This window comes from Vicia villosa, unplaced genomic scaffold (genome assembly GCF_029867415.1).
Source record: "Vicia villosa cultivar HV-30 ecotype Madison, WI unplaced genomic scaffold, Vvil1.0 ctg.004045F_1_1, whole genome shotgun sequence".
In the NCBI taxonomy this organism is placed as follows: Eukaryota; Viridiplantae; Streptophyta; class Magnoliopsida; order Fabales; family Fabaceae; genus Vicia; species Vicia villosa.
This window is the reverse complement of record NW_026706362.1, coordinates 156,047-168,926: the sequence shown is the minus strand read 5'-3', so window position 1 is coordinate 168,926 and position 12,880 is coordinate 156,047. Positions and strand designations below refer to the sequence as shown.

At 40.2% G+C, this 12,880-nt stretch overlaps 1 long non-coding RNA gene across 1 annotated transcript; it reads right to left on the bottom strand.

The window, feature by feature from the left end:
• Positions 1 to 607: 607 nt before the first annotated feature.
• Positions 608 to 1,064, bottom strand: LOC131641763 (uncharacterized). Its single transcript, XR_009295610.1, has 2 exons — positions 1,007 to 1,064; positions 608 to 902 (listed from the first exon to the last, which is right to left on the bottom strand). It is a non-coding gene; the product is annotated as an uncharacterized LOC131641763 (long non-coding RNA).
• Positions 1,065 to 12,880: the final 11,816 nt, after the last annotated feature.

The window sequence follows — 12,880 nt, the reverse complement described above, 5'->3', positions numbered from 1 at the left end:
GGCTCTTACTTGAGATAAAACTTGATTCACCTGGTTATTCTTTGAGCACGGGGATCAAGGAATTAGGGTTTGATTCATGAAATTCTTATTAATCAAGTTACAAGGTTCACCAGCAAAGGGTAATTGGATCTTATGTTAAGGTGTCCTTCTGTGCTTCAATCCTCATCTTCATCAAAAAGGCCCATAAACATTATGGTTATATGAAGGGCATCAACTGATGAAAGACTTTGTCGTGGTGCAAATACAGAGTTGTGAATTCACTGTTATTAAGGCATTTGCTTGTTGGTTTTATGCGGATGGCTATTGAGTTGGGTTCATTATCGTGAAACATTCATTTCAAGTTACTACTTGGGGCTATGAGTTCTTAACATACAAGTTCGATGGGATTAAAATGTGAACCGTAGTTCAAGTTGCAAAAGCAAAGCTTGCTATAGAATCTCATTCAAACATCCATTCAAAGTTCACTCAAGTTGATTAAAAAGGTTATATAAGCAAAATTACATCCACACTTAGTGTTCATCATTCATCATTAGTCAAGGCAAGTCAACATACGGGATAAAGACCAATTTCAAAGTCCAAGGCCTAATCCCAAAGTACATCATCAAGATACAAAAAGAATTTAAGTTCCATAACATAAAAAACTCCAGAATACATCTTCAACTTTGAAACTACAAGAACCTTTCAAGTTCTATACTTAAACTTTGAAATACATTTTCTCAAAAGTTACAGGAAAGCTATACAAGGCATTTCAAGTATCAGGACCATTTACATCATATACAAAACAGAGACACAGAATTTGGATCTTTATTCAACCTCGCCGTGACTTCGTCTTCCGCGTTGTGACTCCATTTCTTTAGTGTTCTTCCGCAAGCTTTTGCGACATGCCAACGCATTCCAAGCCCCTGCAAATTCAGTCAAGTCATGCCCCACATCAGTTAGCATACAGCCAGCCATACCCTGCATAATTCAGAATGGAACATCTCAGTCCAAGATAAAAAGGCAATACAATCTATGGCGTCGATTCGAAGTAAAATAGATCCAGCCATACACTCAGTCCCTGCTACACACTCACTTATTTTGCTACCAGTTCACAATCTCTAAACGGAATTTCATGACTGAAAAAGAGAAGAGACAAAACAAAGTTCAGCACCAATACCATCCACATCAATTTCAAACCACACATACACATTACAAATTAAACCCATGCCATATCAGCTCATCGAGACCGCAATGCTCAAACTCGAGATGGAAATTCAGTGCAAGCCACGGTTCAAAAAAGCATGAAAACAGAAGGGAAACATACGAGACTTGCATACACATCAGAATTCAACAAATAATTTACAAGGCCAGTTCCATGTCAGTATAAATCCAATTACCTTTCGCTGTACCTGTAACACATCATTCAGCTCGGTTCGTCCCATTGATCTCATCCAATCTGTCGCAGTTTGCCATACGAGAAAATCTACCATGGAAATAAATCACATTTACACTTCAAAGTCCCCGCCAAAAAAAGACCAACTAACATTCAACCATGTACATACGACCTAACCTGCATCAGTTTGAAAAATCGAACAAGTGTTAGTGTGTTACAAGTTTCCCTACTGACTGAAACTGAATTCCAACAACCTCTAACCGCTTCATAACAGAATTAAAACTAACCTCCTAACCGATTCAGTTACAAACTCCTAACTACCAAAATCAGTTACAGCCCATAACTACCTCTAACAGATTGAAACAGAGCTATAACAGAAACAGAGTTAACTCAAAACAAACTAACCTTCAAGTGCAACTGAACTCAGAACTCCACCTATATATTATCTTCTCCACCATCATTCAACGGTCTTCACCACTTCTCTGCAAATTCATCTCCCTCCCCCACTTTCAGTCTTCAAACACACTCATCATCCACCATTATCCATCTTCATCACTCTCTTCACATCGATCTTCATTCTTCATTGAACACTTCATCACCTCCATTTTTCATCCATCTTTCACCACTCTCTTCACGATTATTCACCCTTAATCTCCAATCATCATCCTCACCCCCACTTCATCCGCGACCTTTCTCCAATCCTTCATCTTCCTCTCAATTCTCCACCATCTTCATCTTCATTCATCACATATCACAACAACATTCACGTACCTTCACCTCATCAATCTTCAACCTCTGCAATTTCCCCCTTCAATCAATCTTCAATCATAATCTCTCGCCAACATCTCTTCATCGCACATTTTCATGATCATCACAAGAAATTAAACAGAAAAATTAGAAGAGGAAAATGGTGCAACAAACTCGTAACAGAGAATGGAAAGAAAATTCAGAATCACAAACCTGAACAGAAGCGTAACAACCTCCTCTCCCTCAATCGACGATCTTCATCATTTTTATCAACATTCTTCTTCAACAATACGCCTCCATCTACAACAAGAACAACCTCACAGAGTCATCGTTATAATCATATCAGCAGCGTAGAGACGAAAGTCGTGAAAGTAGATCGGGAAGAACGAAAATCTTACGCGAGTAGATTATGTTCTGGATTTCTTGTTTCGCCGCCAGTAGTGAAGGTACACCGGACCGCCGATTCGTGTTTTTGTCCACGGCGGAGATGAAGGAAAGATTGAGAGCGGAGACTTGAGAGAGATTCGTCGGAGAAGCAGAGAGGTCGAGAGCGAAATTCGAAAGCGCGAAGAAAGGTCGAGAAGTGAAGGTGAGTGGACGGTGCGGTGTGCTTGATCGGAGAAGGAAGGGTTATCCGTCACGCCGTTCAGCCGAGTCGAGAGAGGGTGAGGATACTTTGTTCGCGGCGGCGAGTGAGAGGAAGGAGAAGAGAATTGGGAACGTCACATTGGTAACCCTAATCCCCAATCTCAGCTTATCTTTTTTTCTTTTTCTTTTCTTTTTTATTTTAATTAATTTTGTTAATTAATAAAAATCAGAATAATTGGACTAATCTGAATACTAATAAACCATCTTGGGCCATATTACGAATTGCAATTTGCACCCCCACTCGGCCCATGCTGCACACGTTTTCGGGCATATAAGAAACTACACAAAAACATCAGTCTGGGCTTTGTCCTTTGGGCCATACGCATAACTGCTGACTGCACCACGATTTTCAATTTGAGCCTCCCTGACTCCATTAAAAGGTGTAGATTTTAGGTTCACTTTACAATAGTTCTTTTCTATTATTTTTAGTTGATAAAAACATAATAAAATCCATCAACTTTCTAAATAGATTTTAGGTGTTTTGTTTAGAATTAATTGTTAGATTTTAGTCATAGTCTTTCCCACTTCAAAAACTCATAAAAAATAGTAGTATTTTAGTGTAATTTTGCATTAATGCTTGAATCGTTTTGTACTATTCCCATGTCCATTTTTGTATGATTCTTGTGTGATTTTATTGCTCGTATTTTTGGCCTTATTTTAGGCCTATTTTTGTTAATACCACTTGTGTGCTTCTTTTAGAATCTATCCCATGCTAACTTTAGGAGTAGATTAGAACAATAACAATTAGGCTAGTTCTTAGGTTAGTCTCCCTCTTGCATTCCTTTTCTTTTCAACTTTTAAAATACTTAATAAATACCGACAAAGATCATACCGTCACCACATTTCATAGTAGGAAAGAAATGATTGGGACGTAGGCCTCGATGTATGTTCTTTTCTACTTAGTGGAGAAGAAATGATTGAGGTGTGAAGCCTCGATGTATTTCTTAGCCGTTATTTAGAGAAACGATTGTGGCGTAGGCCTCGATGTGCATTCTCTAAATATTCACAAAAGAACTTCTTTTACTTAGCGGAGAAGAAATGGTGGAGGTGTGAAACCTCGATGTATTTCTTAACCGTTATTTAGAGAAACGATTGTGGCGTAGGCCTCGATGTGCGTTCTCTAAATATGCAAAACAAAACTCTTTTTGGTATGATCTGAGTCACAAACAAATTCCCTTAAAAAACACCAACCAAAAACACTTAAAACACTAATAAATGGTCAGATTTAAAACAAAGTAAGGAAGTGATGCGAAGCCATGTAGTGGGTTTTGTCATCATGGAATTACCCTAAAAGACACAAACCAATCTCTCTTTTTCTTCTTTCTAAGGGCATGTTATCTCCGCTCCATTGCATCCTAGGCGATCCCTTATGCAAGAGCGCGAGCGTTAACTCCGCCCAACTAAAAAACACAAAAACAAACAGAAAATCTTTAGCCGAGCTACGGTAACTCTGATTCCTGAAAAGGATACGTAGGCAGCGGGGTAGGGCCCGTGCGAGTGCAATTCTTTGTTTTCCCTACATTTTGCATTCATTTCGCATTTAGACATAGACATAGTTATACACCCATTAGATAGAAACAAACATAGGTGGATACCATCGAGTACGATGGGCGTGAGGGGTGCTAATACCTTCCCCTCGCGTAACCGACTCCCGTACCTTGATCCTCTGGTCGCAAGACCCTGTTCCTTCCTTTGTTAGGTTTCCTGATATTCCTTTCCCTTATGGGATAAATATATTGGTGGCGACTCTGTTCATTTTTCGCGAGCGTGCGACAGCTGGCGACTCTGCTGGGGATTACCTAAGCAAGTCGATCCTAGCCTTTGTTTGTTTCTTTTATTGGGTGTTTCTTTGTTTTGTTTATGTGCTTACATTCTGTATATATGTTTGTATATCATGTCTATTTCCTGTTTGCATATCATGTTTACTTTCCGCATGCATCTGGACTATATTATGGGTCCCCGTGGAGGCCACATATTTTCTCTGCTTGCAGGTTGGGTGGGGATGATTCTATGAGGTAAAAGGCCCAATACACAGGCTATGAGTGCACTTTAGGTACCCTAGGATAGAGTGGGAGCATGGTTTGTCTCGAGGTGTACGTCTCGGGATGGATCATGTGACTACGAGCAGAGTAGTGGTTTCAAACGGAGGTATTATCGTCACCCGCACCCGCGCTGTGATGATGCTTACCTTCGGGCGGACCGTATACTGCGTTTCATGACCTTACCCTGACCTAGATTCACCTGTGAGTGGGGAGGGATATACATGACAGGTACCGTTGGTGACTATTCTGTTCTGTTGGTGACTATTGGTTCTCCTGGTATTCAAAAAAGGTGTCGGACCTTTGATCCTGTGACATTTGACCTGTGTCAGTTATTCAGAGGATTGTACGGTGGTTACTAAGATTATATGGACCGTTGATCCCATGCTTTTGCATTGCATAACATCATTGCTTTGTCCACTTCATTTATGGGGGATCCTAAAGTCTATTTCCAAAAAAAAGAGAAAATAAAAGAAAAGAAATGTAAAAGAAAAGGAAATAGAAAAGCAAAAAAGGAAAGAAAAGATATTCTATACAAAAAAGGAAGCTTTAATTCCAAAAAAAAAGAAGAATGAAAGTGTGTGAAAAAACTTTAGGATCTCTCATAAATGAAGCATGCATTCATACTATCATGCATTTCATGGTTCTTTCAAAGACTTATGGGACCATTTCTATCCAGATTTCAAGATCAACAACAGATTTGACTTCTCACTGCCACAACTCCAAGGTCAACTATGGAACAACTCCGTGAGGAAATCGATGAGATGAGGGAACAAATGGGTCATCTTATGTTGGAAATGCAAGAATTGGTCCATAATCAGGATGCACTAAAGGAGGAAAACGGTCAGTTGAAGACTCAATTGAGCTTGGTCATGGAAGTTCTGAAGACGGTATTAAGGAAGGAAGGTGACGTTATTCCTGTGGCTGCAACAGAAGTTGTTGATTCCTTCTCCCCAATAGGATCTCTTTTCACTCATGGGATGCCTCAGGGAGCTCTCCCTCGATTTCAAGTGCCATTGCCTCCACGTCAAAATGTTCATGCCCCTAGAATGAATCAAGGAGACCGGATGTATGGAAAAAAACCTAAGATGCCTCAGAGGGTTCTTGATCCGATCCCGATGCCTTATGCTCAGTTACTTCCCCGCTTGCTGGAACTTCGGTTGGTTGAGCTACGCGATTTGTCCATGCCTGAAAAGCTTCCCCCCAGTTTTGATGCCAATGCTCGATGCGAGTTCCATTCTGGGGCACCGGGCCATGATATTGAGAATTGTAGGGCGCTGAAGCAGCAAATTCAAGATCTCATTGATTCAAAAGTGATTTTGTTCACCCCCGAGGGTATGTTTGTTCGAGGAAATGGGGTTCCAACTGCGGTGGGAAAAAAGGTTGATTCATACTTCTATGTCAGATCTACTTCAAATCAGAAGCATAATGCACCATCTTGGGTTCCAGGTTTCCCACCGCATCAGTCTCCATTTGTTCCACAGCCAGGTCAAAAGAGGAAGACACCTGAACAAAATCATCAACAAGGTCATCTGAATGAATACCCACCTAGAAGTAATTTGGGACGAAGAAATGCTCCTCTAGACCAGATTCCTATGACATACACTAAACTACTGCCATATCTAGTGCAAAGCTCATTGGTGGTCCCCAAATCTCTGAAACCTCCACCACGCCCGTTTCCACCTGGGCATGACCCTAATGTGCAATGTGGGTACCACGCTGGATCAGCAGGGCACTCAACCGAGGACTGCAACGCTTTCAAAGCCAAGGTGCAACAGTTGATCGACGAGAGACATATAACCCTTCAAGGAGGAAACATGTGGGTGAACGGAATGCCCGTGCCCAAGTGAATGTCCGTATTCCAAGAAGTGTCACAAAAAGAAATAAGCCCAGAAGGAGTCAAGTCTCCTCAACTATGGCAATCATCATTTCCTTTCTGTGTTCTCATTTCAAGTATTTCCTGTTTTGTAGAAAGTCGCTTCCTTGAACTCGTTGGTATGATAATAATAAAAGCACCACAAATTCTTGAGCAACTTTGTCAGAATCTTCTTTCCGAGGGGTAATCAAAATGTTCTGTAGAAGCATCTCTCATTTTCAAGGTTCTTGTGCTCAGTTGTATCCATGGAGGTTGGTTCTTCAGTTGGTGTTTGAGCTCTCCTTGCAACAAGTAGCTTCTCTAAGTTTGGTGGCCACACAAGGTTCCTCCATGTTGATAACAAATACTTCTTCGATGAATATGCTTGGGGCTCCCGCACGAGGGATAAGCAAGACGCACTCTTATCTTGAGCATTGCGCCATTTGCATTGCTCGAATCCCTAAAAGCATTACAAATTCCTGGATGACTTCGTCAGAATCTTCTTCCGTGTGATAATCAAGAGTGTTCTTCACAATGCTTCTCATTCTCAAGGTTCTACTTCATATATCAGTTGCCTTTTCTCATGATCTCCTTCTCAGTGGCCTTGCTAGTTAACAGAGACAAGAAGAACATGAGAAACAAATTGATGTGATTCTATTGCCTTGTGCTCATTCGTTTCCTTGTTTGTTGGAATCACAATTGGTTAAGATTCTAGTATTGGGTCTTCTTCACCACAAGTAGCTCTCTTGAGTTGATGATCATACAAGATTCTTCCTGTTTATGATGGCGATTATTACTCTAGCTACTATATTTGGGGCTCCCGCACGAGGGATAAGCAAGACGTACTCTTATCTTGAGCATTGCATCACTCGCATTGCTCGAATCCCTAAAGTAAGGCAAAAGTTTACAACTCATGGGTGACTTTGTTGGAGTTCTCTTTTGAAGTAATCTGAAGTGTTTAGAAGAAACACATGATAATGCTAAGTGACCACCATGCTGGAGCACAAAGTCGTTCAACTGAAGATTGTGTGCTGTTCACTCCAAGAGGTTTGTGCATGAAGTAAAGTCCCTATGAAGTCTCAAAACTGCAGAAAGTATCCAAGATCAATAAGTCCAGACGGAGTCAAGTCTCCTCAACAACGACACCCATTTAGTCTCTTACTGCATTCTCATTGTAATTTTTCATTTGTGTGTTTAAGCATCAATAGCATGTAAAAACTTGTCAATTTCTGAATGAAAATCATAATACATTGTTTATGTTTGTCTTGAAGAAATCCATCCGTTTTCACTCATAAAATGTTTTTGGCATTACGATACCAACTTTACTAACTGCTTGCTTATGCAAAAAGCTGAGGGAGAATGATGAAAGATAAAAATACAACATCTCTAATCATGTGTTTTCGAATAAAACCCTACTGAGGATGTACAGGCATTATTTCAAATCCCCAAACACCGGAGATATAAGGGAGATAGACCCTCGATAACCCTTTGAGCCGTGAAGTAGGAGTTTCTTTTCTAATCATAAAAACCCTTATTTTAACCTTGGGGCAGGGTAGTGTTCATTTAACTTGATCGAGTGTTCAGAACTCACCAAAAGGTGCACATAAGGGTACAACAATGGTTATCCTTCAAAAGGTTGAGGAATTTCAAAACCGCAATGATTATCCTTGTTCCATCAAGAGATCAAGAGATGACGATACTACAGTGGTAATCCTTCATCAAATCAAAGGAGTGAGGCGGTCGCAATCACCTCCAACGAATCAAAGATAATGCGAGGTCGCACGACTTGTTCAAAAAAAAAAGCAAAAAATGACGAAAATAATAAAAGATGAAAAGAAAAATGACAAAAAAAAAAAGGACGATGAAATTGCCAAGCAAGAACAAAGTCGTGTGGTAATGAATCAGAAGAATAAAAGGGGAGCGACCGCCATGTCCATAGAACCTCATTGATTCCTCAACCATTTCAAAATTCCTTGTGAGGGATGAACACTCGTATCAAGCTAAATTGAACATAGGACTGGAGAACATCACGAAGGGGGTGGGTACAAATAATTTTGAGCCTAAAAATCCTTTGTTTTCTAAAAACCGTGAACCCGGCCAAATTACAACCCTTAAAAGTCCTAATTGAAGTAGGGTTTATTTCGAAGAGCGCACTCCGATGAGATAGCGTTTAACTGACTCCCAATGAAATGAAACCCATATCCATGTTGGTATCATATGCTTGCTTTATCTTCCGTATGCAAAAAATCGAGGTTGTGTCAACTAGTGATTCGGTCACAAGAGGTTGCAACCTCATTTCATAAAAAGTTTTAAAACTTCAAGACTAACATAGGCTTTGCATTAGAATCATCGTTCTTAGAATTAACATTCTTTTGCATACAAACATCTGCTTAAACATCAAAGAAATTTCAGGATGAGAATCAGTGAGCAACTTGATCATGTCAAAGCACCAGAGACTTGAGAACTCCGAGGAGTAAAAGCTAAATCATTTCAAATGTTGACCATCAAGGGGCAAGTTATTTAAAGAACTCTGTGGGGCATGAATACTTGATGCGTTCTTTGGCTACTCTGTGGTGAAGAGTTTGAAGACTTCGTTGAGCGTGGTAAAGTTGTTTCCATATTTGTTTGACTTCAAAACAATGGAAGCTTGAGGATTCTAGTAAGATGTACCTAATCAGGGGCAGTTGAGTCGAGGTTTGACCTCTCAAATTCAACACATCTGGGGCAATCATGTCGATAAATCTCTTCAAGCTTCGATCAATCTGGGGCAATCATGTCGAGGAATATCTCTTGGGTTTGACCAATCTGGGGCAGTTAAGTCGAGATTCGACAAATCTCTCCAAGGATCCTTTGGGGCAAATTCCTCCATAAGTCACGAAGCTTGGGGCACAATTCTGAGTTTTTGTCGCCCCCCCGACCATAGGAGTTTATTTCTCCTAGAAATTTGGTCTCTCCCCAAGCATAGGAGTTTATTTCTCCTGAGAGTTTGTTCCATTCCTCAAGCATAGGAGTTTATTTCTCCTAGGAGTTGATCTACTTCCCTAACCAAGGCTCCTTACCTGGATCTCTCATCCCCAACATGGTGAATCGAGGGAATCTCCTCAAGTTGAAAATATTCCAAGCAGTGGCACATGGTGAGAGGTCAGAAGTTATTCTACATTCTACAAGCCAACAACCAGAAGGGGCATCTTACAAATCGAAGTCCAATATCTATTGGCATCTGTACATAATTCTTAACACTAAGGGGATTCTTCCTGGTGTTTACCTCATTAATGCCTTTATTTGGCACTCTGCATATAGTGGTCACTGCATATAACATTGCATCCTCAAAAGCGTAGCATATCCATCAAAATGGAGCATTACGCCATAGAAAAATTCAAACATGCATACAAAGCATAAGCCAGATAATACAAATCCGCACCCAGTCAAGACAATAATACATCCCCGTACAAAGGGTTGTCCTTACAAATTCTGATTGATATCTGCTACTACATTTCAAATCTCTTCCAACCACGGTGCCGATGCGAGGTATCCTCAGTTTCTGATGAGTGTCTGACACAATGCCTTCTTTTGTCTCCTGATGTTGAGTCGATGTTGAGTCATAGATCGTAATAGATCTTATTCTTCCAGTCCTGAAGATCATGCTTAGGTCTTCTCCTGGTGTCGAGTCGATGTTGAGTCATAGATCGTAAGAGATCTTATTCTTTCAGTCCTGAAGATCATGCTTAGGTCTTCCCCTGATGTTGAGTCGATGTTGAGTCATAGATCGTAATAGATCTTATTCTTTCGGTCCTGAAGGTCATGCTTAGGTCTTCTCCTGATGTTGAGTCGATGTTGAGTCATAGATCGTAATAGATCTTATTCTTTCAGTCCTGAAGATCATGCTTAGGTCTTCTCCTGGTGTCGAGTCGATGTTGAGTCATAGATCGTAATAGATCTTATTCTTCCAGTTCTGAAGATCATGCTTAGGTCTTCCCCTGATGTTGAGTCGATGTTGAGTCATAGATCGTAATAGATCTTATTCTTTCGGTCCTGAAGATCATGCTTAGGTCTTCTCCTGATGTTGAGTCGATGTTGAGTCATAGATCGTAATAGATCTTATTCTTTCAGTCCTGAAGATCATGCTTAGGTCTTCTCCTGGTGTCGAGTCGATGTTGAGTCATAGATCGTAATATATCTTATTCTTCCAGTCCTGAAGATCATGCTTAGGTCTTCCCCTGATGTTGAGTCGATGTTGAGTCATAGATCGTAATAGATCTTATTCTTTCGGTCCTGAAGATCATGCTTAGGTCTTCTCCTGATGTTGAGTCGATGTTGAGTCATAGATCGTAATAGATCTTATTCTTTCAGTCCTGAAGATCATGCTTAGGTCTTCTCCTGGTGTCGAGTCGATGTTGAGTCATAGATCGTAAGAGATCTTATTCTTTCAGTCCTGAAGATCATGCTTAGGTCTTCTCCTGGTGTCGAGTCGATGTTGAGTCATAGATCATAAGAGATCTTATTCTTTCGGTCCTGAAGATCGTGCTTAGGCCTTCTCCTGATGTTGAGTCGAAGTTGAGTCATAAATCGCACGAGGTCTTTTTCTTTCGATCATTGTTTCATGCAACCATTCTCTTTGAAAACCCCGTGTCGGCATCGCTACCACGTTATAAGCTATCTCCATTCAAACCCATTACCCACTGTAAATATTTCCATCAACGAAACAAAATTCTCTTTCCCCAGCAGATATCAAAGCAAAAACAAAAATAAGGATATCATTTACACCATCTTCTCTTCAGGACAAATTTCTGGTACTTTGATATTTAATCATCTTCTACCTTGAATGTTCGAAAGGCTAGCGCCAATCTCACCTTCAGGTTTACGAAGATTAAATAGGGGCAACTGTCATACCCCAAATTTGTCCTACCCTTAACTTCTAACTGGCTTAGGCTTATGCATTTCATAGTCTCATCTGCATACCTTCCACTAGGTCATCTAACATAACCCATGCATTCATTAACCACTAATTTGAGACATGGGATCAGAGGTCTTCTAGTGGATTAGGGTTCTATTGGTTTGAGGCTCTTACTTGAGATAAAACTTGATTCACCTGGTTATTCTTTGAGCACGGGGATCAAGGAATTAGGGTTTGATTCATGAAATTCTTATTAATCAAGTTACAAGGTTCACCAGCAAAGGGTAATTGGATCTTATGTTAAGGTGTCCTTCTGTGCTTCAATCCTCATCTTCATCAAAAAGGCCCCTAAACATTATGGTTATATGAAGGGCATCAACTGATGAAAGACTTTGTCGTGGTGCAAATACAGAGTTGTGAATTCACTGTTATTAAGGCATTTGCTTGTTGGTTTTATGCGGATGGCTATTGAGTTGGGTTCATTATCGTGAAACATTCATTTCAAGTTACTACTTGGGGCTATGAGTTCTTAACATACAAGTTCGATGGGATTAAAATGTGAACCGTAGTTCAAGTTGCAAAAGCAAAGCTTGCTATAGAATCTCATTCAAACATCCATTCAAAGTTCACTCAAGTTGATTAAAAAGGTTATATAAGCAAAATTACATCCACACTTAGTGTTCATCATTCATCATTAGTCAAGGCAAGTCAACATACGGGATAAAGACCAATTTCAAAGTCCAAGGCCTAATCCCAAAGTACATCATCAAGATACAAAAAGAATTTAAGTTCCATAACATAAAAAACTCCAGAATACATCTTCAACTTTGAAACTACAAGAACCTTTCAAGTTCTATACTTAAACTTTGAAATACATTTTCTCAAAAGTTACAGGAAAGCTATACAAGGCATTTCAAGTATCAGGACCATTTACATCATATACAAAATAGAGACACAGAATTTGGATCTTTATTCAACCTCGCCGTGACTTCGTCTTCCGCGTTGTGACTCCATTTCTTTAGTGTTCTTCCGCAAGCTTTTGCGACATGCCAACGCATTCCAAGCCCCTGCAAATTCAGTCAAGTCATGCCCCACATCAGTTAGCATACAGCCAGCCATACCCTGCATAATTCAGAATGGAACATCTCAGTCCAAGATAAAAAGGCAATACAATCTATGGCGTCGATTCGAAGTAAAATAGATCCAGCCATACACTCAGTCCCTGCTACACACTCACTTATTTTGCTACCAGTTCACAATCTCTAAACGGAATTTCATGACTGAAAAAGAGAAGAGACAAAACAAAGTTCAGCACCAATACCATC